The following is a 23,635-nucleotide window of genomic DNA, read 5'->3' on the forward strand; positions in this document are numbered from 1 at the left end:
GGCAAACCGTTTCCAGATGGCTGTACCATTTTACATTCATTCCCACCATCAGCGTAGAGACCCAGCTCCTCAGCGCCCTGACCAGCACTGGGTGCGGCCACTGCTCTTCACTTGAGCCCCTCTGGCAGCTGCGTAATGGTAGCTCGTAGCTATTCTGCATTTCCCTAATCACCTTTCTGGTGTGCCTTTGTCATCAGTACCTCTTCATCTCTGCTTTCCATTTTCTAACTGGACTGTTTGCTCTTATACCGGTGAGCTTTGAGTCTCCTTAGTCCTCTATCTGTGATTTGCAAATATTTTCTCCTGTCTGTAGCTTGTCTTTGTTCTCCTGGCAGGGTCCTTTGGAGAGCATACGTTTTTCATTTTGATAAAGTCTAATTTACCCGTTTTTTCTTTTATCATGTTTTTGGCATCAAGTCTATGAACTCTTGGTCTATTCCTAGGTCCTGAATGTCATCTACTTTATTTTTTTCTGACGTTTTATAGTTTTACACTTTATGTTTAAATCTGTGACCCATTTCGAGGTAATGTTTGTATAAGGTGTGAAACTTAAGGCATGGTTTTTTGTTCGTTTTTGTTTTGCCTCTGATGTCCTACTGCCCCAGACCATTTGTTGAAAGGCTGTTTTCCCCCCACTGAGCTGATCTGACACCTTTGTCAAAAATCAGTTGGTCCGTCTGTGTGGGGTTACTCCTGAGCGCTGTATTCCGCTCCGCTATTCCGCTCCGCTGTCTGTCCCTCTGCCAGCTCCTACCCGTCCTGATTAGTGTGGCAAAATAGTGCCTTGCTATCATTTAGACTGCTTCCTCCTACTACATTCTTCTTTTTCAAGATATTTTAGGTATTCTACCTCTTTCTTTCCACACAAATTTTATGATAATCTTGTCTATATCTACAAAAAATGTTGATCAGTTTGGAAAGAATTGAGGTCTTCACTATGTTAAGACGTCCGATCCGTACACACTGTATGTCTCTCCATTCATTTAGGTATTTGAGTTCCTTCATCAGCATTTTCCAGTTTTCAAGCCGTGTACGTGTTTTGTTGGAGTTGCACCTAAGTACTTCATTTTTTGGAGTAATTGTGAACAGTACTGTATTTTTAATTTTGGTGTCCATGTGCTCATTGCTATACGGAGAGATACAATTTATTTTTCAATGTTTATCTTGTATCCTGCACCTTGCTAAACTCACTTATTAGTTCTAGGGCTCTTCTGTAGAGTCCTTGAGATCTTATAGTTAGATAATCGTGTCATCTGTAAATAGAGACTGTTTAATTCTTCCTCGCCAATCTCCATGCCTTTTATTTCCTTTTCCTGACTCACTGCACCAGCAGGAACTTCCAATACAATGTTGAGAACGTTGTTCCCAGCTGTGCGGGTACAGCATACAATCGCCACCGCTAAGTGTAACGTCAGCTGCAGGGGTCTTTCGTAAGTACTCTGATAACTTAAGAAGCTCCCCCGTATTCCTGTGTCTCTGAAAGGGTGTTGAACTTTGTGAAATACTTTTTCTGCATTGATTGAAATGACCGTGTGATTTTTCTTTAGTTCATTAGTATGGTGGATTACACCGATTAATTTTCAAATACTGATCCGGCCTTGCACTCCTGGATTAAACCCACGTTGGCCATAATGAATAATCCTTATTATTTGTGGCTTCACTCCATTGCTAATGCTTTGTTATGGATTTTGTGTCCGTATCCATGAGGGCTGTTGGCCCCCAGTTTTCCTTCTCGTTTTTGTCTGGTTTGGGCATCAGCGTAACACTAGCCTCGTAAGATGAATAGGAAGAGGGCGTGCAGAGCTGGCGTTCTTTACTGCGTGGTAGACTTCTTGAGTGAAACCATCTTGATCTGAAGATTTCCTTTCTGAGAGTCTTTAAATTATGAACTCAGCGTCTCTAACAGCTTCAGACCGTTCAGATTGTCTGTTTCCTATCAAGGGAATGGTGGTAGTCTGCGCTTTTCAAGAAATTTTTGTTTGTCTTCAATGTTCAGAAGTTTAACTATATGTCTTCGTGTGGTTCGGGTAGATTTATTCTAACTGGGGTTCTACTAACTTCTTAAATATTTGCGTTTGTGTCTTTTGCCAAGTTGAGCCATTTTCAGCCTTTATTTAGGGACGTTTCAGCCCCTCCTCTGTCTTCTCTCCTGTGACTCCAGTGACGGGAAGGTCAGATCTTCCGTTAGAATCCCCTCGGGTCCCCAGGGCTCTGTTCTTCTTTTTTTCCCCTTAGTTTATTTTCCTTATGGTTGGGTGATTCCTGCTGCTTTCTCTTCAAGTTTATAGATTCTTTCTGCCGTCCTCTCCCTTTTGTTGCTGAGCCCACTGACTGAGATGTTTTTGCTTCAGTTACAGTATTTATGAAATTTATGAAATGTCCGCTTCCTTCTCTCCATCTTCTATTTCTCTGCTGAGAGTTCTTGTTTTCCCTTTTCAAGCACGTCTGTAATCGCTCGGGGAAGCGTCTGCGGTGGCCGCTTTGATCTCTTTGTTGGACGGTCTTGCCGTCTCTCCCATCTCTGTGTTGACACCTCGTCTTTTTTCATTCGTTCTGAGACTTTCCTGGTTCCTGATATGAGTTAGTTTTCGAAGGACACATGGACATTTCTGCATTATGTTACGAAACTGTGTATTTGTTAAAAAGCTGCCATTTTGTCGGACTTCCTCTGGGTGCTCCAATGGGGGGGGAGTAAGGGCACCACCTCTTTACTGCCAAGCAGGGGTAGAGGCCAGGTTCCCCAACGGCGACACTCAAGACTTGACATCTGGGGCAGAGGGTGAGAGGTCGGGGGCTCCTTGTCACTGCTGAGGGGTCCCCACTGACGCCTCCCGGCTGGGGGTCTGGGGTCCTTGTCACTGCTCCCTGAGCATCCCCACTGTCACTGTGGGGGGGGGTCTCGCTGGTCCCCCGGGTGGTGGTGAAAGTCCTGGGTCCACTAAGCCTCCTCCGAGTCCCAGGGCAGGGGGACGTCCAGGCTCCCCACGTGGCCTCCACTGACCTCAAGTGCCAGCGCTGGGATGGGACTCATCGCCACCGAATGAGGCAGGGGAGCCTCAGGCAGCCTCTCAGAGTGGGAGTCTACGTCCCCGCCATCGTTGGGGCCTGGCGGGTAGAGGGGCACAGTCTTCCCGTGATGTCAGGCTGGGGTGGGGCAGGTATCGTCCAGAAGTTGCTGTCCTTCCTCTCCTGGTCCTTTGGTGGAGAGAGCAGGCTTTGGTCACGGCTTTCTGGGGTTTATGCCCAGTGGCGCTTCCGGTTGCCGGTTCCTCCAGCACCCAGCCTGGACCACTGTGTCCTTCTTGGGCCCTGGGATCCCGGCTGCTCTCCTCCTCAGAATCTTCTCACTTTTTTCACATGTGAAGTTCAGGGGCCCGTGTTTACCGAGTGGAAGGGTCGGGGGAAAGTCCGTCTGCTCTGTCTTCTGTGCGGTGGTCTTTCATGGGTTAAGTTTTAAAGTGACATCAGAGCACAAGCATCTCTTCTGACCCAGTGAGCTCTGGATACACACCTCCCTCTGGCTCTGGGTGAATTCATTCAGAAAAACTCCTGAGACAACAAAGGGGGCTGCCTCTCAGTTTCCCACATAAGAGGAGGCCCTGACCTGGGGGCGGGGCGCTGACCTCGAGGAGGCCCTGACCTGGGGGCGGGGCGCTGACCTCGAGGAGGGCCCTGACTTGGGGGCGGGGCGCTGACCTCGAGGGAACCTCCAGCCCATTTTCACAGCAAAATCCGAGGAGAGTCGGGGCAGACACAGCCCTCTTCCTCCAGCGGCTGCAGTGAAGCTGTGACCTGCCATTCTTGTCTGTTTCCTTCCTGTTTGATAGAACACGTGCATTCCCATAGGTTTAAAGTTTAGTGATCTGTCTGCTCACAAGGTATCCAGCTGGTAATTATGCTTCTGCGGGTCACAGCTGCATCTATTTTGTTTATTTTGAGATTAGAGTTACTGTCGTTTTTATTGCAAAGGGAAGAAAAATGATCTTTAGGGATATCTGTTGAAGGATGTTGGCTAGCTTTAGTTAGAGTAATTTCACTGGGTAGCAAATGTGCCTACTTACATTCTGACGTTTCAAGTGAAAAGCTGACCAAGCGAAAAGGTGACTAAATTTTAGCATCCGTCATGGAAAGCTCTGGAATTTCAACAAATACAAACGGAAAAGTGTTAGCATTTCAAAGAGGGAGATGCAAGAGGGAAGAGATATCGGGAACATATGTATATGTATAACTGATTCACTTTGTTATAAAGCAGAAACTAACACACCACTGTAAAGCAATTACACTCCAATAAAGATGTAAAAAATAAATAAATAAATAAGAGAAATCCCCTCAAAACATGATGCCCCAAAGAGAGAAGGCTGGCCCTCGGGTGAGCTCAGGTGTTCTGCAGGAAATAACCGCACTTTCCCACCTGGCTGGAACCACCTGGAAGCCACAGGAGGAGTCCTGGGTTTAAAAAATTAAAAACATGGTTAATATCCGCGTCAGTGAACCACTGTGTCACTGATTCACCTGCCTGTGGTTCGTTTCTGTAAGACTAAGAAGGACGCTGGTACCAGCCCAATTATCTGTTTTAACCACCTCAGGTAGTGGGTGTATAAACGTGCCAGACATGCTCCACCACCACCCGTGTACGCAAGACGAGACCGCATCGCACGTGCAGATGAGGCTTTGACTCTCTGCCCACACGGGCACTTCCTGCTCAGCCGGGCGGGCGCACGGCCCACGGTCAAGAAGACGGTGCAGGAGGTGAGGCTGCAAACCCGTCACCGCAGCTTCAAACACACCTCGTGGGAAAAGATCCCAACGACAGTGACGTGGGATCACCCCCTTCCACGACAAGCGCTTAGAAATAAGACTTCAACTTTGAAAGCAGTTTGAGGTTTGCAGAACACGGAAGAGGAGGTACAGGGAGTCCCCACACATCCCCCCTCACTGGTGTGGTACCCACGTTACGACTGATGAACCAGTACTGCTATGTTCTATGTTATTAGCTGAATCTGCGGTTTACGTCAGAGCTCGCTCTTTACGTCAGGCAGTTTTTGAGTTTGGACAAACGCATGGTGTCACGTACCCACCATTATGGTATCGTGCAAGATGGTTTCACTGCCCTAAAAGCCCCCTCTCTGTGTCCACCCTGTAGTCACCCAGGTGGCTCTGGGGCGTCCCTGTGATGTGGTCCATCCCACAGGACGCAAGCTGGAGGCATGGCGACCTACCCTCATGTCCCGCCCACTCGCCCCTCCACCCCCCAATTCCCTGGTCCCCACAGGACCTTCCTCCCTCTCCCCAGGCCCTGCTGCAGCCTGAGAAGCAAAAAACACATGGTTTGGGGTGCCGGACCCTGGAAACCTGCCCGTCGGGAAGGCACGTTCCCCAAGACAAAGTCTGCTCTGAGACGCTCCACTCAGGGTGTCACGGGCCCAGGTGCACCCAGCCCCGGGGACCACGCCCATTCACCCCGGCAGGAAACCAGCCCCAGCGCCCTCTGGGTCCTCGGGTCAGCGTATTAGTGAGGTCGCACTTCCCACAGGGAGACTCGTGCCCCTGGGCACGGTTTTGGTTGTCAGCATGGGTGTGTGGAGGCCGGACCTGCCGCGCGCCCCACTGTGTACAGAAGGGCCCCCTGGCCACGAGCAACTCGGCCGCACACCTGCCGTACCAGGTGGGAGCCCCAGAGTGAGAGCCAGGGACACGGGAGGGTGCAGGGCCTTGTACCCGGAAAACGCAGAGCCCTCCACAACTAACAGTAAGGAGACAAACACCCCTAATGAAAATGACCTGCATTCACTGTTCTCTGAACAAGGTCTTCAAGTTCATGGAAAGATGCTCACCATCGTCAGTGATCAGGGAAAAGTGCGTCAGGTCACAGGAGGTACCACCTCCCTCCCAGCGGGTGGCCGAAAGAGAGGCGATGCACAGTGACACAGCCGGTGGGGATGGGAGCGGGGGGGCAGCCGCTGTGGGAGACGTGATCGGCAGCTCCATCCCAGGTCCAGCCCAAGAGGAAGGAAAGCCAGGCCCCACAGACACTAGTGCATCAGTGCTCACAGCACCTAGGACGTGGAGAGAACCCCACGTCCATCGACTGGTGGACATGAAGGGAGGTCCATCCACACGGGGAGGGGGGCACGATCCAGCCGCGGCAAGGAAGGAAGCTCTGACACGCTACAACACATATGACCCCGAAAACATGCTAAGGGAAAGAAGCCAGACACAAAAGGCCGCGTACTGAGTCCGGTACATGAGACACACCCAGCACAGGCAAACCCACAGAGGCAGAAGGCGGGTTAGCAGCTGCCGGGGGCTGCAGCGGGCTGGGGAGGCAGTGCTGGTGTGTGGGCTTCTTTGGGGCCAGGGGAATGGTCTAAAGTTAGAGACTGGTGGCTGCCCAGCTCTGTGAATACACTTAAAGCCACCAAATTATACATTTTAAAAGGGTGAAATTTTATGGTACAGGCCCACCTTGTTTTACTGTGCTTCGCAGATACTGCAATTTTTACAAATTGAAGGTTTATGGCAACCCTGGGCTGTCAGAGGATAACTGACATTTTTTAGCAATAAAGTATTTTTAAATTAAGGTATGTAGGTTGTTTGGTTTTTTTTTTGCGGTACGCGGGCCTCTCGCTGCTGTGGCCTCTCCCGCTGCGGAGCACAGGCTCCGGACGCGCAGGCTCAGCGGCCATGGCTCACAGGCCCAGCCGCTCCGCGGCATGTGGGATCTTCCCAGACTGGGGCACGAACCCGCGTCCCCTGCATCGGCAGGCGGACTCTCAACCACTGCGCCACGAGGGAAGGCCGGGTTTTGGTTTTTTAGACGTAACGCTGTTGCACACTTAACAGACTACAGTACAGTGCAAACGTAGCTTTTACAGGTACCGGGAAACCGAGAAGTTCACGTGACTCGCTTCATCGAGGTACTTGCTTTATCGTGGTTGGCCTGGAACCGAACCCACGATATCTCCGAGCTCTGCGTGTATGCGAATTATGCCTCAACAGGCTGTTATGAAAATTGAAGTGAATGGCGGACCAGACAATCGACATTCACACACACCAGCCCCTCCTGGACGCTGTCGAGCTGCTCACAAGCCAGTTTCTTCTACTTTCCCTGCAACAATCCAGAAGCTGGCGGAGAAACTCAGGGAACGCCGAGCTCGCCCGGGCGCCACCCCAGCCGGAGGGCGGCCTGCCTGTAAACTCGCCTGTGCATAAACTCACCTGCGTGACTCCTGGGCAGGTACACAAGCCTGTGGCTCCAGGCCTCCTGGGACCCCTCGGCTTCTCCAAGGAGCAGGCCTCACTTCCCCGCGCATCCAAACTGTACTCGCCTACAGCGTCCCCATCATTCTGTCACATCCTTAGGACACATTTCACCCCTAAACGTGGAAGGAAAGGTGGTCCAGCCTTGGCCGGCCCAGCAGTGCCACCTGCTGGCACGAGGGGGTCTAGCGGGGCCAGGCCGGCCTGCCAGGCGGCAGGGGAATTGCAATTCTCAGGGTGTCCGAGCCGGGGTAACGCTGCGTCAACAACTGTCGATGCCCTGCACCCCTGGGACATTCTGTCAGTAAAATTTGGGTACATGTATCTGAGCCCAGAAACACTGTATTTTACACAAAACCAGACAGCATTTTTGCAGTTTCCATGTTCAGATACTAGCACACGGGTTTCAAAGTCAAAGTCAGTGTTTAACGGAGCCCGGGCCCTCCAGGACGCCAGGATCTCCGCCCGCAGCTGACCACGGGTGCCCGCGAGACGCTGCGTCCCTGCGTTCACATGTTGGCACCTTCCACGTGCCGGGTGGCGGGGCGTCAGAGTGACCAAGGACACTCCTGTCCGCAGACACACAGGAAAATGAGCTATGACAGCCTTTGCAAGGGTGTCAAAATAAACCGGTTACAAGTGGCTTATTGGAAAAAACACAATAGCTTCAAGATTTACATGAAAAAGCGGCGACATGTTTCTAAGGACTTAAAATACTTACTGTGAAAAAGTGAGAAATGAAATCTTTGCTTGAGGGCCCGGGCGGAGCGGGGAATTATCTGCGGGTGACCGGTAAGGAGAGCCGCTGCAGTGGAGAAGCGGCCTTGTGGTGCTAACCGCCGCCCAACCCCGGCCGGCAGCTCGCCAAGCGGCCTCCAGGGCGGGCTCAGGACCGGGGGTCTCTGGACGTGGAGCCCCCAACCTAGCAGCGCCATCCGCCCTGGAGAGCAAAGCTGTGTTGGAGTTTCATCTCTCGTCAGAGCAGGGGTCGGGGAGAGAGGGCGGCGATTTTGCCCCTAACCTGGGTACTGGACAGCGTCGGGAGGCATCTCCGGTCGTCACAACTCGGGCTGCTGCCCACACCCCATAAGGCACAGGACGGACCCACGACAGGATGCCCGGCCCCAAATCCCTGAGCCGCCGAGGCTGCGAGAGCCCTGTGGGCCCAGCTGACCTGTTTCTGCTCCTCCCGCCTGGCTCCAAGGTGCGGCCCTCAAATGACAAGGACGGGCTTTGGCCTTACTTTCCCCAGAGCGTAAAACAAATTCCTTATCTGCTGTTCGGTGAAGTTCACAGGTGCATCTGGAAATTGAAACTCAGAGGTGACATTTCTCCTTCTTCCACGTGCTTGACTCTCCCCCTTGAGAGCCGCGGCTGCTGACATTTTGTGCCGTTTCTGTGCTGTCCCTCCTCCTGTCCTTGTGCACGAGGGGCCTGGGGCAGCCTCCCCAGCCCCCAATCCGGCCGCCACCCTCCAGGGAGACCCCCGCCGCGGTGCTCCCACACCTGCCTCTGCGGTGCTCCGGACGGCCAGTCAGTCTGTGCAGCACGTGGCCCAGCTGTTGTATAAACCACAGAAAACGTGGACATTTCATACTAAACGGTGGACACGAGGATGGGCTGAGGTCAGGAATGTGGTCAAGTTTCAAAGTGCCTGTTCCGCTTTCCAATGAAACAAAGGCCCCTTTCCTCCGAGTCACCCGAGCTTCCGTTCCTGGATCTGCCGTCAGGGCCCCACAGCAGGTACGAGGCTCCTGGGTTTACAAACGCACAGTCACCGCCTTCGCCTCCCGAAGACTGTCCAACGGGGTGTCAGGAAGACACTCACCTTCCTCCCAAACAAAGAGGAAGTCCACCACCCAGTACTTTTCCTCTGTGTTCTCTTTCTCTGACTCCACGAGATAATTTTTAAACTGGAGTTTTAAAGGATTCACTTTAGAGAAACAGTAACCTCGAGGTGTAACCATCGTCCTGCACGAGGACTTAGTATTTACAATCCGTGCTTTGCAGAAAGGCATCTAATAAGCTCCCAGAGCAGCTGAATCGCAAATGTTTTCCAGCAAAACATTCAGATTGTTTTCAGATTAAGGAAAATCTTTTCTGACAAAGCGTCCACGAATTTTCTGCCACCAGCGAATAAATCACACACCGTCTTATTGATTCCTTCACTTCGACCCCAAAAACATATTCTTCCAAATAACCAGCACTGAATCAGGCTTTCACCAAAAGCTTGGTAACTGCATTAAATGGCAGATGGCCAGCAGGAAAGCTGTGAGTGTCCTGGGGCCACTGTAACAGAGTTCCCCGGACGGGGCGGCTTAAACGACAGGGATCTGTTCTCTCAGAGTCTCCAGCCAGGAGTCCAAGGTCAAGGTGCCGGCAGACTGGCTCCTTCTGAGGCCATGAGGGAGGGTCTGTCCCGGGCTCTCTCCCAGCCTCTGGTGGTTCCTGGCATCCTTGCCTGGTAGAAGCATGACTCCAATCCCCGCCGTCACCTTCACATGGCTTCTCCCTGTGTGTGTCTCTCCCTGTGTGTGTCTCTTCTCCCTGTGTGTGTCTCTCCCTGTGTGTGTCTCTTCTCCCTGTGCGTGTCTCTTCTCCCTGTGTGTGTCTCTCCTTCCTGTGTGTGTCTCTCCCTGTGCGTGTCTCTTCTCCCTGTGTGTGTCTCTTCTCTCTGTGTGTGTCTCATTTCCCAATTTTACGAGGACACCAGTCACGTTGGATCAGGACCGCCCCATTCTAGTAAGGCCTCATCTTACCTAGTTACATCTGCAACAACCCTTTTCCCAAATAAGGTCACATTTTGAGGTGCTGGGGGTCAGGACTCTGACACATGAATTTGGGGGGCACATGAGGCATCCCCTTGCTGAACTTAGACCTTGTGATGTGATCCTGTCACATCTTCCGAAGCGTTTATTTGTTGGGAAACACAAACCTTATCACTGACGTGTCCAGGGCCAGGAAACTGGTCCCACTTTCAAAAGGCCCATCAACGCGTCTGAACTGAGAATTCGGGGAGCGGCCCGGGGCCCACGGGAAGGTCGGCCTGTTCATAACGGGGGTGGTGTTTAGAAGTCTCTGGGGGGCCAGCGCTGGGGATGCCAGGGCAGCCGGGTCCCAGCGGCGTGAGACGGTCCGTGTGTCTCAGCGCCAGCCCCCGGGACCCCTCCCACACATGACATTCCTGCACCCAGAGGGTCACTGGTCCGGGACTGAGGGCACACGTCCTGCTCACGCCATCCTCAAAACTAAAGACAGGAGAAGAGGTCCTTCAACACCACACTTCAAACAGGCAAACACTCCTGCCTAACTGCTAACTGTTACTAACAGGGAGGAAGGCACTAACCAACCCCAGGGTCCCTTGGCCCTGTGTACAGACCCCCTCCCTCCCCAGGCCACTCACGTCGGCACGGCACCCGCCCTTCACTGACCGCACACTTGTCACGTGTGTGTGCTTCCTGAGACCCCTGACCCCCTCAATGGTTGGTTTCCTTCACATGCATTGAGGTTCACCCTTTGTGCTGTAAAGTTCTCTGGGTGTTGACAGGTCCGTGATGTCCTGCCTCTACCACCACAGCCGTGCAGAATGGTTTCACCTGCCCTAAGATCCTCTCTGCTCATTTCCTCTCGGCCCTGAACAGAATCGTCGGCCGATGGACCACAGTTTGTTCATCCGTCACCTGCTGAAGGGCACCCGGGCTGCTCTGAATAAGCTGCCACAAACATCCACGTGCAGCTTCGCGTGGGTGTAAGTTTTCAGCTCGTCTGGGTAAACACACAGGAGAGCGGTCGCTGGATCACGTGGTAAGAATTTTGGAAGAAACTGTCCAGTGTCTTCAAAGCGGCCGCGGCATCCTGCCCCCCCGCCTCACTCACCCCGACGGGCTCCTCCGGCTCTGAATCACGCGCCAACGTCCAGCGGAAAGGATGCCGGGAAACAGGGCCCCTGAGAAAAGGGACTCCACAGGACGAATCCAACAGGGCACAGAGGCCCCGTCCCCTGCCCCGCTGCCGGGCCGGGCCTCCCCGTACACCTTGGAGGTGCCGAGCAGGTGCTGGCGGCCCAGGCGGGCGGTGAGTGCAGGCCACAGAGGCCTGTCCCTGCAGATTCTGAGCGGTACGTGTGGCCGTGAGGCCAAGATGAACCCTGCCTGCTTCCTAGGCTCCGTGGGGGTTGAAGAGTTAACCTGGGGACGAGCTTCGGATCAGCTCCCGCTGCCTCCTGCAGTGACTCTGCTAACGCCCTAAGAGCAGGCTTTTCCTGCTGTCCGTGTCCCACCCCCGACTCCCCACTGGAGCCAGTGCCCCCGGGGGGACAGGAAGGGCCGCAGTGACTCCAGAGCTCACCCTCGGCTTGAGCAGGGCCTGGCCGCCGTCTGTGGCAAAGGTTAAGCCCACAGGGGGACGCACAGCAAACCTGAAGGCGAACGGCCCACGGCCATGGCCAGCTCGGCCTCTGCTGGCACCTGAGTCCAGGGGCCGGGCGAGTCCTTCCAGGCACTGGTGGCCCGGAGTCAGTCTCGCAAAGGCCAGCTACCGTCTCTGACTGTGTCCCCGGCACCAACCTCAGACGGCGCCCCGGAGCCAGGAGCTGTCGGGGACATTCCCGGGGTGGGGTGTCACTCGGGGCAGCAGCCCTCCTCTTCCTGAGGGTGACTCTCGTCCACCCCACCTCGGGGCAGGGCCATGAAGCTTCCTGGCTCATTCCAACGCCTGCCCCGTCCCTGTGCCAAAGCCATGCCCACGCACCTGCGGCTCCTGGTCCCACACGCACGCAAGCAACGGGCAGACGGGGCCGCCCCACGTGCCTGCTGCTGCGGCTGAGAACGCGCTCTGGAGCAGAGCTGTCATGGCTTTTTTTTTGCGGTACGCGGCCCCTCACTGCTGTGGCCTCTCCCGTTGCGGAGCACAGGCTCCGGACGCGCAGGCTCAGCGGCCATGGCTCACGGGCCCAGCCGCTCCGCGGCATGTGGGATCTTCCCGGACCGGGGTGCGAACCCGCGTCCCCTGCATCGGCAGGCGGACTCTCAACCACTGCGCCACTAGGGAAGCCCAATCATGGCTTTTTTTTAAGGAGGAAAAACGCACCAGATTTATTTAAAAAGCGAAAACCGTTCCTCTGCATTCAGGTCTAGTAACTGTGGGCCCGGCTGGACGGAAAGAAGCCTGCTCTCCGCTGGTCCCCAGGGATGCGATCCGGCAGAGAACCAGCCCCGACTGTGATGACCCACAGTCGTGGCCTCGAGTCGGGGGTCTCTACCACGCAAGTTACGTTACAGGGGATTTTCCGCCCAGAGTAGAAACTTCAAATGTGCACAGAAGCAGCGGCACAGGGTAAGGACTGCGGGTGTCTGCGCCCGACCCGCCCTGCGCCTCCCTCATCCCGCCAACCACCGCACCGCCCCTGCCCCTGTGTGATCTAAGGAGACCAGCCACCACCATCTAAACACAAACACGAGACAATCGACAGCTGCGTGGCCACGACGTGGTTAACAGCTCTTAGTTTAAATATTGTTTCTGTTTTCTGAGCCCAGTGGGTGTGTCAGAATTGGGATCTGCACATCGTTCCTCTGTTTTCTGAGCCCAGTGGGTGTGTCAGAATTGGGATCTGCGCGGTGCAGCTCACACACTGGATTGGCCGCTACTTCCCGGCGGCTCTTCGGACCTGCAGGTTCTCCTCCAATTCTTGCTTCTCCGCAACGTTTTCGTGGGTCACGTAAGGCTTCCCACAGACTGGAGTCTGCCAGTCCCTCGCCTTCAGCGGCCTTTAGCGAGGTCCCTGCTCCCAGCATCGCCTAGAAACTGTCATCAGGTCTAAGTGTCCTCAGATCTCAGGGCAGCTTTTGCTTTATCTCCTTTACTGCGAGGGCACCGCTCTCCTCCCCGCCCCCCGTGTAACCCTCCCTTCCTGTCTCCCAACATCTGCTTCGAGGTGAACGCCCACCACGCGGTAATCCCCGTTTCTACCCACTTTATCTGTCAGAGCAGATGAGCAGCGCAAGGCGCCGCGTCCCTCCGCGGGGGCGGGAGGGGGGCTCTTCTTTCCCTCCACCCACTGAATTCTGTCCCTCCTCAAAAGCCCAGGCCAGCCAGGGCCCTGTCCCCCTGCCCCCAGGTGTGAGGCTGCTCCCTGGTTAACAGCTGTCTGTACCCAGGGCATCCATCAGATCTCGACATCTCTGTCTGCGGACGCCAGTCCCGACTCTGCAGCCAGGCTGCTGGGTCCTGTTAACCACACCCCAGGGATCCAGCTCCGCCCAAGAGACACGTGTGCCCGTGAGTGTCCATAACTGACCACACACATGTGCAGGAGGCGACACCCACGCGTGGGCTGCACAGCTGCTTGCCGGGTCAAGCTTTCTTCCGTGTTTGTGCCAACACAAGAAAGAAAATGTACTTCCATCAGGTGACCTCAGAACTGAGTCCTGAAGACACAGATCCCTCTTCTCACTTCCCGACGCACAAATCCGAGCTCTTCCCTCTGCAGGTGAGGAGGCCACCTGGGATTGTTGGCCACATCTCCCTTTCTCTTAACCGCCTAACTCTCCAGGTGTCGCGATCGCCTTCCCGCTTCTAACCTCAGAAAACAGAAAAGATCCCAGCTGCACAGGGCACAGGTCAAGAGAGGTGTCAAAACTCACAAGAGCTGTCAGACACTAGGAGACATGGCATTGCCTGAAGAGGCGTCAAACTACTTGGCAGGTCTGTTTATTTAAGAAGAGAAGGACAGTAAATGACTAAAGATGCTTAATTCAGCGAAGCCTTGATATCTGAAGGAGGAGAAATTACACAGAGAAATCAGACCAGTTGTTGGGTCCTTCAAAGCATGGAGAAGTGGAATATTGCACCTCAAACACATTTCACGGTCTCCTTAATTCAATAAATAAAAAATTGCCTTTCAGAGCTGCAGACGGTGCCAATGAAATACGTGAATGCTGTTTTCAGAGAGTCACTGAAAAAGCTGCCTGGCTAAAGGTCCAGGTCGGATTTTAAAGCAGCTGAAACAAGACCACAAGTCCAGTCCGCAGGGAGGACAAACGCATGACGAGAATTACTGTAAGCACTCGTCGCTTATACGCTTTCTATTGTTTCAAAGCATTTTCTTCCAAAGCAAAACCACGGCTCCGCACATTTTTGGCATGAAAATGGCATTTTATTTTATTTTACTTATTTTTGGCCGTGCTGCACAGCTTGTGGGATCTGGTTCCCTATTCAGGGATTGAACCCGGGCTCTCGGCAGTGAAAGTGCAGCATGCTAACCACTGGACCACCAGGGAATTCCCCCCAAATGGCATTTTAATATAAAAATTGCAAACCCTTACCTGGTGGGAAAATGAGTAAAGACTAAAAGTCCTGTTGTAGGATTTCATATATTCTAGATGAACCTGAATCAATCAGATCATCTCTACGCACATGGAGAGAGAATAAGCGAGTGAACAGCACAGAGACATTGGGTCTACGATGACAAGGGTCAGCCCAGAGACCCCAGAGGAGGTTCCAGGGGCTGCAGGGCAGGGACTGATGGAGAAGCCGGAGGGTGCAGCAGGTGTGGAGCACGCAAGGCCTGCAGGCGGAGATGCTGTGGAGGCAGCTAGAGGTGGGGCTCAGGGCGACCCGGGCATCCCGACGTGGATGGTACCCACAGCCACAGCACTGCGAGCGTACCGAGGGGCTGGGTGCAGATGGCGGGCAGGCTCTCGGGCGGGAGACACTACAGCACCTCTGAACTGATGTGGGTCTGGAGAGAATGAAGACCCAGAGACGCAGGGAGGACAAGGGGGAGCTAGAGCAACGTTGGAGGGAGGAAGAGGGCACTGGGGCTTGGACGGGACTCAGGTAGGGCACAGGTGGGGCTCAGGTGGGCACAGGTGGGCACAGGTGGGGCACAGGTGGGCACAGGTGGGGCTCAGGCGGGGCTCAGGCGGGGCTCAGGTGGGGCTCAGGTGGGACACAGGTGGGACACAGGTAGGACACAGGTGTGGTCAGGTGGGGCTCAGGTGAAGGGGAAAGGTCCAGGCAGCGACAGCCAGGAAGGCAGGCGTGTGGTGCAGGTGGAAGGGTGGCACTGGTGGGAAGGCACCCCTGCGAGGGATTCAGTCCCGTGGGGGGTGGGCTCAGGGTCACCCACAGGAGAGAGTGGGGACAGGCACTGGGCTGGGGAGGGAGCAGGCCTGGACAGTCTGCAGACCCAGCAGCCTCCCCGAGGGCTTCGGCTCACCGAGGCTCAAGGCTGAGAAGTGAAACTCAAACGATCCGCCCGCTGGTACCCTCGGTTCAGCTCTGTGGAGACCCTGCTGGCACACGACGCCCATCCTCACTCACCCAAGTACGAGCGGAACTAGGCGGACGGATAGAGACACCAGGCTCTGGTTCTGCCCAGTCGGTGCCAGGAAGCGAGGGGTGTGGGGACGGAGGTGCCCGCTGAGCAGCGGGGAGTTGGGGGGCAGGAAAGATCAATAGAGTCATTCCATGAATGCCCCGAGACTGAGCGAAAAATAAATGCATCAGGAAGGAGCTCGGAAGATTCTTAAAGGAGAAATAGAGACAAGCAGCAATGGACGGCAGCAAAATTAATGAAACCCCTGAAGACAGCAGTCTCACAGCCCGTCCTGCGGGATGGGCTGCACGGAGCAGCCTGATTCCAAAAGCACGGGCCGCGAAGGGGGGAACCTGTGCCACGGGGAGCCTGACAGTCACACCTTGGCCAGGTGACCAGGGCCAACACCCTCCGGGGTGAGTCCTGGTGATGCCAAGGGCACTTCTGCCTCTGGGCTGTTCCTCCCAACCCCCCGCCCCAGCCTAACCAGGAGAAGGACATCAGACGGATCCCAGCCGAGGGCCGTCCTACAGAATGGTCCCCCTCAAAGCCGTCGAGGTCACTAAACAAGGTGAGTCTGAGCGGCCGTCACAGCCGAGAGGACCCTGAGGAGACCGGAGACCTGGTGACTAAGTGTCATGTGGTGTCAGGATGGGACCCTCTAACAGAACAAGGACAGTAGGTAAACACCAAGGCAATCTGAATAAAGTAAGGACTTTATTTAATAACAATATGTCAACATTGGCTCATCAATTGTAACAAACACACGATAAAAATGTAAGATGTCACTAACAGTGGAAGCTGAGCGTGAGGCGCGTGGGAGCCCTGTGCCACCTTCACGACGCGTCTGTTCATCTGTAACTGTTCTCAAGATTAGAATCTATTTCTAAAAACAGAATCATCAGATTGGTACTTAGAGTACGTCACACCTGAAATACAAACTGAGGTCAACCTAAGCGAACTGACAAGGAAAGATTTCTGGAACATATTGCATGCAAAGATCAAACTATAAAGAAAGAAAAAAGTGGTATTAAATAGACTCCAGCGTCACATTAAAGGGATGCTGTCGCGACTGGCTGGGGCTTACGCCTGGAACACAGAGGACTAAGTATGGTGAAATTCACGCCTGCGCCGTCTCCTAACGTCATCTGTTAATAAGAACGTTACGACCATCTCCACAGACGCCAAAGAGGCACCTGATACATTTATTTTTATTTATTCTTGATCTGTTTATTCTGGAGCGTCTGGACCAGGGTGGGGGCGCCATGGGGGAGGAGGCCTGGCCCCTTCCCAAGCTGTGCCCACGGTGTGACCCAATGGAGGGGGTTGGGAGGTGGGAGCGTGGGGGGGGTTGCCTAGCCCCCCTTTCCGCGGCTCTGTTCATACCCAGCTTCTCCCCCAGGAAAACTCTCCCACCAGACCTCCCTTCAAAGCTGCTCTGTGCCCTCCTGCCCTCGGGAGAAGCTGGGCGCCTCCCAAAGGGACCACGCAGTGGGGACAGTTCCTGTGGAAACAGCGCCCGTGTGGGCATATGCTTCCGGGAACAGGGTCAGCGTGGGATGGGAGGTGGGTCCTGGGCCCGACAGGGTCCAGGCTCACGTCCTGCTTTGGGAAACGAGTATCTCAGAGACGGTAAGGCTTCCTGATGCGGAAAAACAGAGGCAAGAAACAACTGCGAATGCATGAGAAAAATACACTGGGGCACTCATGGTAGGTCTTTCATCAAAACTACACACACTCCGTGCTCACAAATTGCCGTCGCAGTGTATCGTTTCATAATCGGCTGCGTCACTTCTTAGAGCATAAGACATGCGACAGTTATCACCGGACAACTAAATGACTTTGCCGCCCCCAATCCTGTGATTTTGCTTTTCCCAAAATATCCATCGTCATAAATAATGACTCCGGTGAACATCTTTGTTTATGAATCTTCATGACAATTTTTAATTCATTCCTTAGTTTGAATTCTAGAAGTGGAGATTGCTGATTGAAAACAAAACGCTTGAAGATTTTTATCCACACCATCAACCTGATTTCCAGGTCAGCTATAAGGACAGGCATTCTTACCAGCAGTGGGTTTCAAATTTTTGTCCATAACGATAGAGACAAAGGAGATCCCCGGTGGAAATCGACATTTCTCGTTTCCGTTTATTCCCAGGACAGTTTCTTGTCCTCGTGCTGCTGTGTCATCCCTAAAGCTTTCGTTTCTGTTAAGACGTCTGTCCTGCTGATCCTGCCTTGTAGGAGAGCCACGTATAGAAAGGCTGTATCTTTGCAGCAATTTTTTTTTCTAGTTCTTCGCGGTTAATCGTCATGTTGATTTGATGCAGAGCCCAGACAGGAGCAGCGCTCGCTCTGCGGGGTCATGGGGTCATGGGGTTGCAGGCGCAGCCCCAGGGGGAGGATGATGGGCGGGACGCCGGGAGCACTGCTTCTTGGAACAGGTGGTGTGTTTGCCAGTCCTGGACAGGCAGGCAGGATTCACAGGGCAAGGCCAGGGGAGGAGGAACTTCTGGGCGGTGGGACCTGGTCAAAGGGCGCAAAGGCTGGCCCCTCAGACACGCTCCTGGCTAGGAGACATGGTCATACTCAGAGGAGGGTGTGGCCCGTTGGTCACCTCGGTCATATGGTATGTGTTATAGAGCGCACAGTCAAACAGAAAACCCGCTAAGTTTCTGATGAAACATTAACAGACTCGCCGCTGCTACTGGGCATGCTGCGCTGGCTGCCAGAGATGGGTCCTGGGGCCCGGGCTCTGGGCTGAGGGCTCCCCAGGCATCCTCAGGCCTGTGAGCAACTCCTCCAGCCGCTCAGCCATCACTCCTCGTTCTAGGTGATGCGGCCTGTCCGTGCTAAGTGAAGATGAGACACACCACGTCAGTTCCCTGAGAAGAGCATGCAGGAGACGCTGGGGGACAGAGGACTCCCCTGGAGTCCCCAGAGCTTTGCAAGGTGGCCGGGGGGTTGATCAGCTCGGGGCTGCTCGGGGCCCTTCTACTCTGAGACCTGCCCCATCCCCCGGCTGCCTCACCCGGCCCTGGCGCCCCGGCAGCTGCCGTAAGAAGATGGTCAATCTGCTCCCAGCGTCAACCTGCAACACACCAGCTAGTCCCAAGTATTTATAAATTCCTGAATGGTGCTGTGTTCTCTAAAACACAGCTCCTGAAACAAAAAGGAACTCCTTCTAGCTGCCTGGCTAATATAAAAGTCCAAATAAAGACCAAGGGATCAGGAAAGGTTAAAAATGAGAAGTGAATCACCAGAAGTTACATCAGGAGCTCCGTTTCCACCAACAGTGCATGTCTTTTGAGAACGTCCCCCTCGAGACACACAAAACCACGAAGAACAGACTGACCGGGCCGGTGCTCTTGGCTCGGTCGGGAGGGTCAGCAACACCATGAGGCTCCCAGGAAAGGACGGACGGTCCCGAGAGACAGAATGAGCTTCGGGAGACACGAACCAGGAAACCGCGAGCGCGACGTCCACCCAATTCTGCACAGCTCGACCCCCGAGAGGGCCGCGATCATGGAAAGTCACTCGTTCTCCTTAAACTGCAACCACCACCCAGACCAGAAACACTGGGGACAGACAGGAAGCCAATTTCTCTCCAAGCATCACTTTCCTGTGGTCGTTTTCCCCTTTTCTGAAATGCATTTTCAGCCCAAGCGAATTGTTTCTGCAAACCTCCCTCCCCAGAAATGTGCATGGCCCAGGGCCCCTCCCCGAGTCTCCTCCGACCCCCTCCTCAGGAGCCCCCTCCCCAGAATCCTGAAGGATCTCACACCGTAGACGCACTAAGGTGTTGGGTTCAGCGGCCAGCAATTATCGACATGCTAAGGTTTCTGACCCAAACAACAGCAACTTCACAATTCAACGAATATTGGAGGTGGCATCTGGCATCACTAAAGACACTATTAGCCAATCGGGACAGACAGAACTTTCTAAAAAGGAAACGTGCGCGGCGATGGTGGTGGGGTCCTGCCCCTTCGCCGCTGCTGTGGCGGGGAAACTGCCGCGCGTTCTCAGCCCCCCTCCTGCCCCGGAGCTCAGGCTCTACGGGGAAACTGCCTCGCGTTCTCAGCCCCCCTCCTGCCCCGGAGCTCAGGCTCCACGGGGAAACTGCCGCGCGTTCTCAGCCCCCTCCTGCCCCGGAGCTCAGGCTCCACGGGGAAACTGCCGCGCGTTCTCAGCCCCCTCCTGCCCCGGGGCTCAGGCTCCACGGGGAAACTGCCGCGCGTGCTCAGCCCCCCTCCTGCCCCGGAGCTCGGGCTCCACGGGGAAACTGCCGCGCGTTCTCAGCCCCCCTCCTGCCCCGGAGCTCAGGCTCCACGGGGAAACTGCCGCGCGTTCTCAGCCCCCTCCTGCCCCGGAGCTCAGGCTCCACGGGGAAACTGCCGCGCGTGCTCAGCCCCCTCCTGCCCCGGGGCTCGGGCTCCACGGGGAAACTGCCGCGCGTTCTCAGCCCCCCTCCTGCCCCGGAGCTCGGGCTCCACGGGGAAACTGCCGCGCGTTCTCAGCCCCCTCCTGCCCCGGAGCTCAGGCTCCACGGGGAAACTGCCGCGCGTTCTCAGCCCCCTCCTGCCCCGGAGCTCAGGCTCCACGGGGAAACTGCCGCGCGTTCTCAGCCCCCTCCTGCCCCGGTGCTCAGGCTCCACGGGGAAACTGCCGCGCGTTCTCAGCCCCCTCCTGCCCCGGAGCTCAGGCTCCACGGGGAAACTGCCGCGCGTGCTCAGCCCCCTCCTGCCCCGGAGCTCAGGCTCTACGGGGAAACTGCCGCGCGTTCTCAGCCCCCCTCCTGCCCCGGAGCTCGGGCTCCACGGGGAAACTGCCGCGCGTTCTCAGCCCCTCCTGCCCCGGGGCTCGGGCTCCACGGGGAAACTGCCGCGCGTTCTCAGCCCCCTCCTGCCCCGGAGCTCAGGCTCCACGGGGAAACTGCCGCGCGTGCTCAGCCCCCTCCTGCCCCGGGGCTCGGGCTCCACGGGGAAACTGCCGCGCGTTCTCAGCCCCCCTCCTGCCCCGGAGCTCGGGCTCCACGGGGAAACTGCCGCGCGTTCTCAGCCCCCTCCTGCCCCGGTGCTCAGGCTCCACGGGGAAACTGCCGCGCGTTCTCAGCCCCCTCCTGCCCCGGTGCTCAGGCTCCACGGGGAAACTGCCGCGCGTTCTCAGCCCCCTCCTGCCCCGGAACTCAGGCTCCACGGGGAAACTGCCGCGCGTGCTCAGCCCCCTCCTGCCCCGGAGCTCAGGCTCTACGGGGAAACTGCCGCGCGTTCTCAGCCCCCTCCTGCCCCGGAGCTCAGGCTCCACGGGGAAACTGCCGCGCGTTCTCAGCCCCTCCTGCCCCGGAGCTCGGGCTCCACGGGGAAACTGCCGCGCGTTCTCAGCCCCTCCTGCCCCGGAGCTCGGGCTCCACGGGGAAACTGCCGCGCGTTCTCAGCCCCCTCCTGCCCCGGAGCTCAGGCTCCACGGGGAAACTGCCGCGCGTGCTCAGCCCCCCTCCTGCCCCGGAGCTCGGGCTCCACGGGGAAACTGCCGCGCGTGCTCAGCCCCTCCTGCCCCGCAGCTCAGGCTCCACGGGGAAACTGCCGCGCGTGCTCAGCCCCCTCCTGCCCCGGGGCTCGGGCTCTACGGGGAAACTGCCGCGCGTGCTCAGCCCCCTCCTGCCCCGGGGCTCGGGCTCTACGGGGAAACTGCCGCGCGTGCTCAGCCCCCTCCTGCCCCGGGGCTCGGGCTCCACGATGACAGCCGGCCTTTGGAGACGCGGCAAACATTTCCAGACAGATGCATCCTCGCGCCCCGCAGCCTGCTTGTGAGGAACGGGGCCGCGCCGGCCGCGGCTGTGGGCCCACCGTCCTCTGTACGCGGCGCGTGCGCAGCCAGGGAGCCCCACCACCCACCGGTTGCGAGGCACGGGCGGCAGCAGGAGCTCGCGGGGACCTGCGTGTGGACACGAAGGCCTTGTGTGGACGGGGAGGCGGGAGCGGGAAGGCCCCCTTGCCACATCGAGCTCACCGGTGCTCACGCAGCCCGGCCCAGCCCCCCGACCTTCTCCAGGACGAGTGTCTGCTGATGCGGAGTCTGGGAGCTGGGCCAGACAGATCAGCCCTTCACCTCACCGTCACCCAGTTCGACAGGGGGAAACCAGCCTCCCTTCTGGTTTCAAAACCGGCGAACGCTTTCATGACCCGCAATCCCACTTCTGGGGATGCACCCAAAGAAGGGGAAGCAGGGCCTCGGGCAGACATCCGTGTACCTCGTTCATGGCAATGCTGTTCACAGCGGCCCAAAGATGGAAGCCACCCGAGTGTCTCAGCAGACAGTGGATAAACAGTGTGGCCCATCCCCACGAGGGAACAGGCCTCAGCTCTGAGGAGTGAAGCCCCGACCCGGGACACAGCACAGAGGGGCCTCCGGGACCCCGCGCTGGCTGGAATAAGCCACAAGGAGACAGACGCTGTCTGACTCCATGGACACGAGGTCTTTGAAGGAGTCAGATTCACGGAGACAGAAAGTGGACAGTGGGGCCCACGCTGGGGGAGGGGAGGGCAGGGAGCGTTTCACGGGGACAGAGCTTCAGTTTGGGAAGATGAGAAAGTTCAGAGACGGACAGCGGTGACGGCTGCACAACAGTGTGAATGTCCTCGATGCCACTGAACCGCACACTTAAAAGTAGTTGAAGTGGCCAATTTCATGTTATGTACGTTTTACCACAATAAAAATCTAACAACTGATTTCAAAGACTTAAGTTCTGACACAAGCAGACTTCATACCCCATACGCCCGCAGCAGGACGGAGCCCAGGACACAGCCGTGAGCCGGCGACCCGGGGACTCAGCGCAGTCTCAGGACGGCAGCACTGCCCTGAGCCCCAGCCGTCCAAGCCGCCACGGGACCAGCCTGGGGCCGAGGAAGCTCCAGCGGCAGAGCCGGAAGAACCGTTACCCAAGTCCCTGGATGAGTCTCTGGCTTTTGGCCCTGGCCCAGCCCCAGGGGGACGTACGGCCCAGGCCAGCGCGCTCACCAGCAGGTTACCACCGGGCCTCGGGTGGCCGTGCGCGCGCGTCCCTCGTCCAGCAAAAACTACTTTGGGAGTCAGTTTGGGAAGGAATGGCAACAAATGACTAAACACAGGTCAAAGTAAGAACAGGAGCGACGTCCCTCCACTAAGAGGTGTGGGGAGAGGGCTCGGGACGGCCAGGAACAGGAAGAAACGTGGCCCGGGCCTGGACCGGGGGTCAGGCCGAGCTCCGACGAGGGCGGATGGGCACCGCCCAGTGTGTCCCGCGGGCCTGGGCCACGGCTGTGGTGACCAGTGCAAGCCCGGCACCACCTCAGTCTGACAAGACCCCAAATCCAAACAACGGCGTGCGTGGTCCTAAGCTGAAGCGAAGATGGGGAACCGTGCCCTGCGGGAGCACCGTGCTCCGTCTGAAGCCCAGACAGGTGCGTCCCGTGGTCCCACCGGAGCCAGCCTCAGCGGGTCGACCGCCAGGATGCCAAACGGGCAAACGTGCAGGGTGACATCTCACCCACACGAGGGCAGGGGCAGCCCCGGGACCCAGCCTGGGCCCGCCCCCGCCGCACTGTTCCCCCAGATCTAAAACACGTCGGTCCCCCCGGGAGGACCAGAGGCACGATCAGGACCCAAAGGTGTAAGGCGGCCCTACCTGCGGGTGTGGGCGTCCCCCCCGGCTGGTTTTGAACGAGCCTGATGACGTCAGACACATCGACCCGAGGGTCACTTTCTTCCTCTTTGGCCTCACTGGGCCCTCGCGCGGGAGGACCACTGTCACCTCCAGTCTCCTTGCACAGGACGAACCTCCAACAGCCGAACATGAGTCTGCAGAGCGAAAAACGGTTTTAAAAGGAAACGCAGCTCACGCAGCCAAAGACATCAGCCGTGTTTCTTTGAACAAAACCCAAATCACCAGACACAGCCTGCAGCAGTGTTTATTCTGAAATGGATGCAGGTTACTTAGAATTCAAGTCATTCTTCTCCAGTGAATTTCTACTGTGTCAACGTGCAGTTAAAGCAGCAGCGTTCTTTCATAACGCCGAAATG

The 23,635-nt window shown here is 56.3% G+C and overlaps 1 protein-coding gene across 2 annotated transcripts in view; it reads right to left on the minus strand.

Moving 5' to 3' along the window:
• MCF2L (MCF.2 cell line derived transforming sequence like) overlaps positions 1–23,369 on the minus strand; it is a 120,088-nt gene extending 96,719 nt beyond the window's left edge. Inside the window, exon 1 of one of the 2 annotated variants that reach the window (XM_067713771.1) lies at positions 23,241–23,369. The gene's annotated coding sequence lies outside the window, so the exon portion shown is untranslated. The remainder of the gene's footprint in view (positions 1–23,240) is intronic. The other variant, XM_067713776.1, reaches the window with a different exon arrangement.
• Positions 23,370–23,635: the final 266 nt, after the last annotated feature.

The sequence above is a fragment of the Pseudorca crassidens genome, chromosome 18 (genome assembly GCF_039906515.1).
Source record: "Pseudorca crassidens isolate mPseCra1 chromosome 18, mPseCra1.hap1, whole genome shotgun sequence".
Taxonomy (NCBI): Eukaryota; Metazoa; Chordata; class Mammalia; order Artiodactyla; family Delphinidae; genus Pseudorca; species Pseudorca crassidens.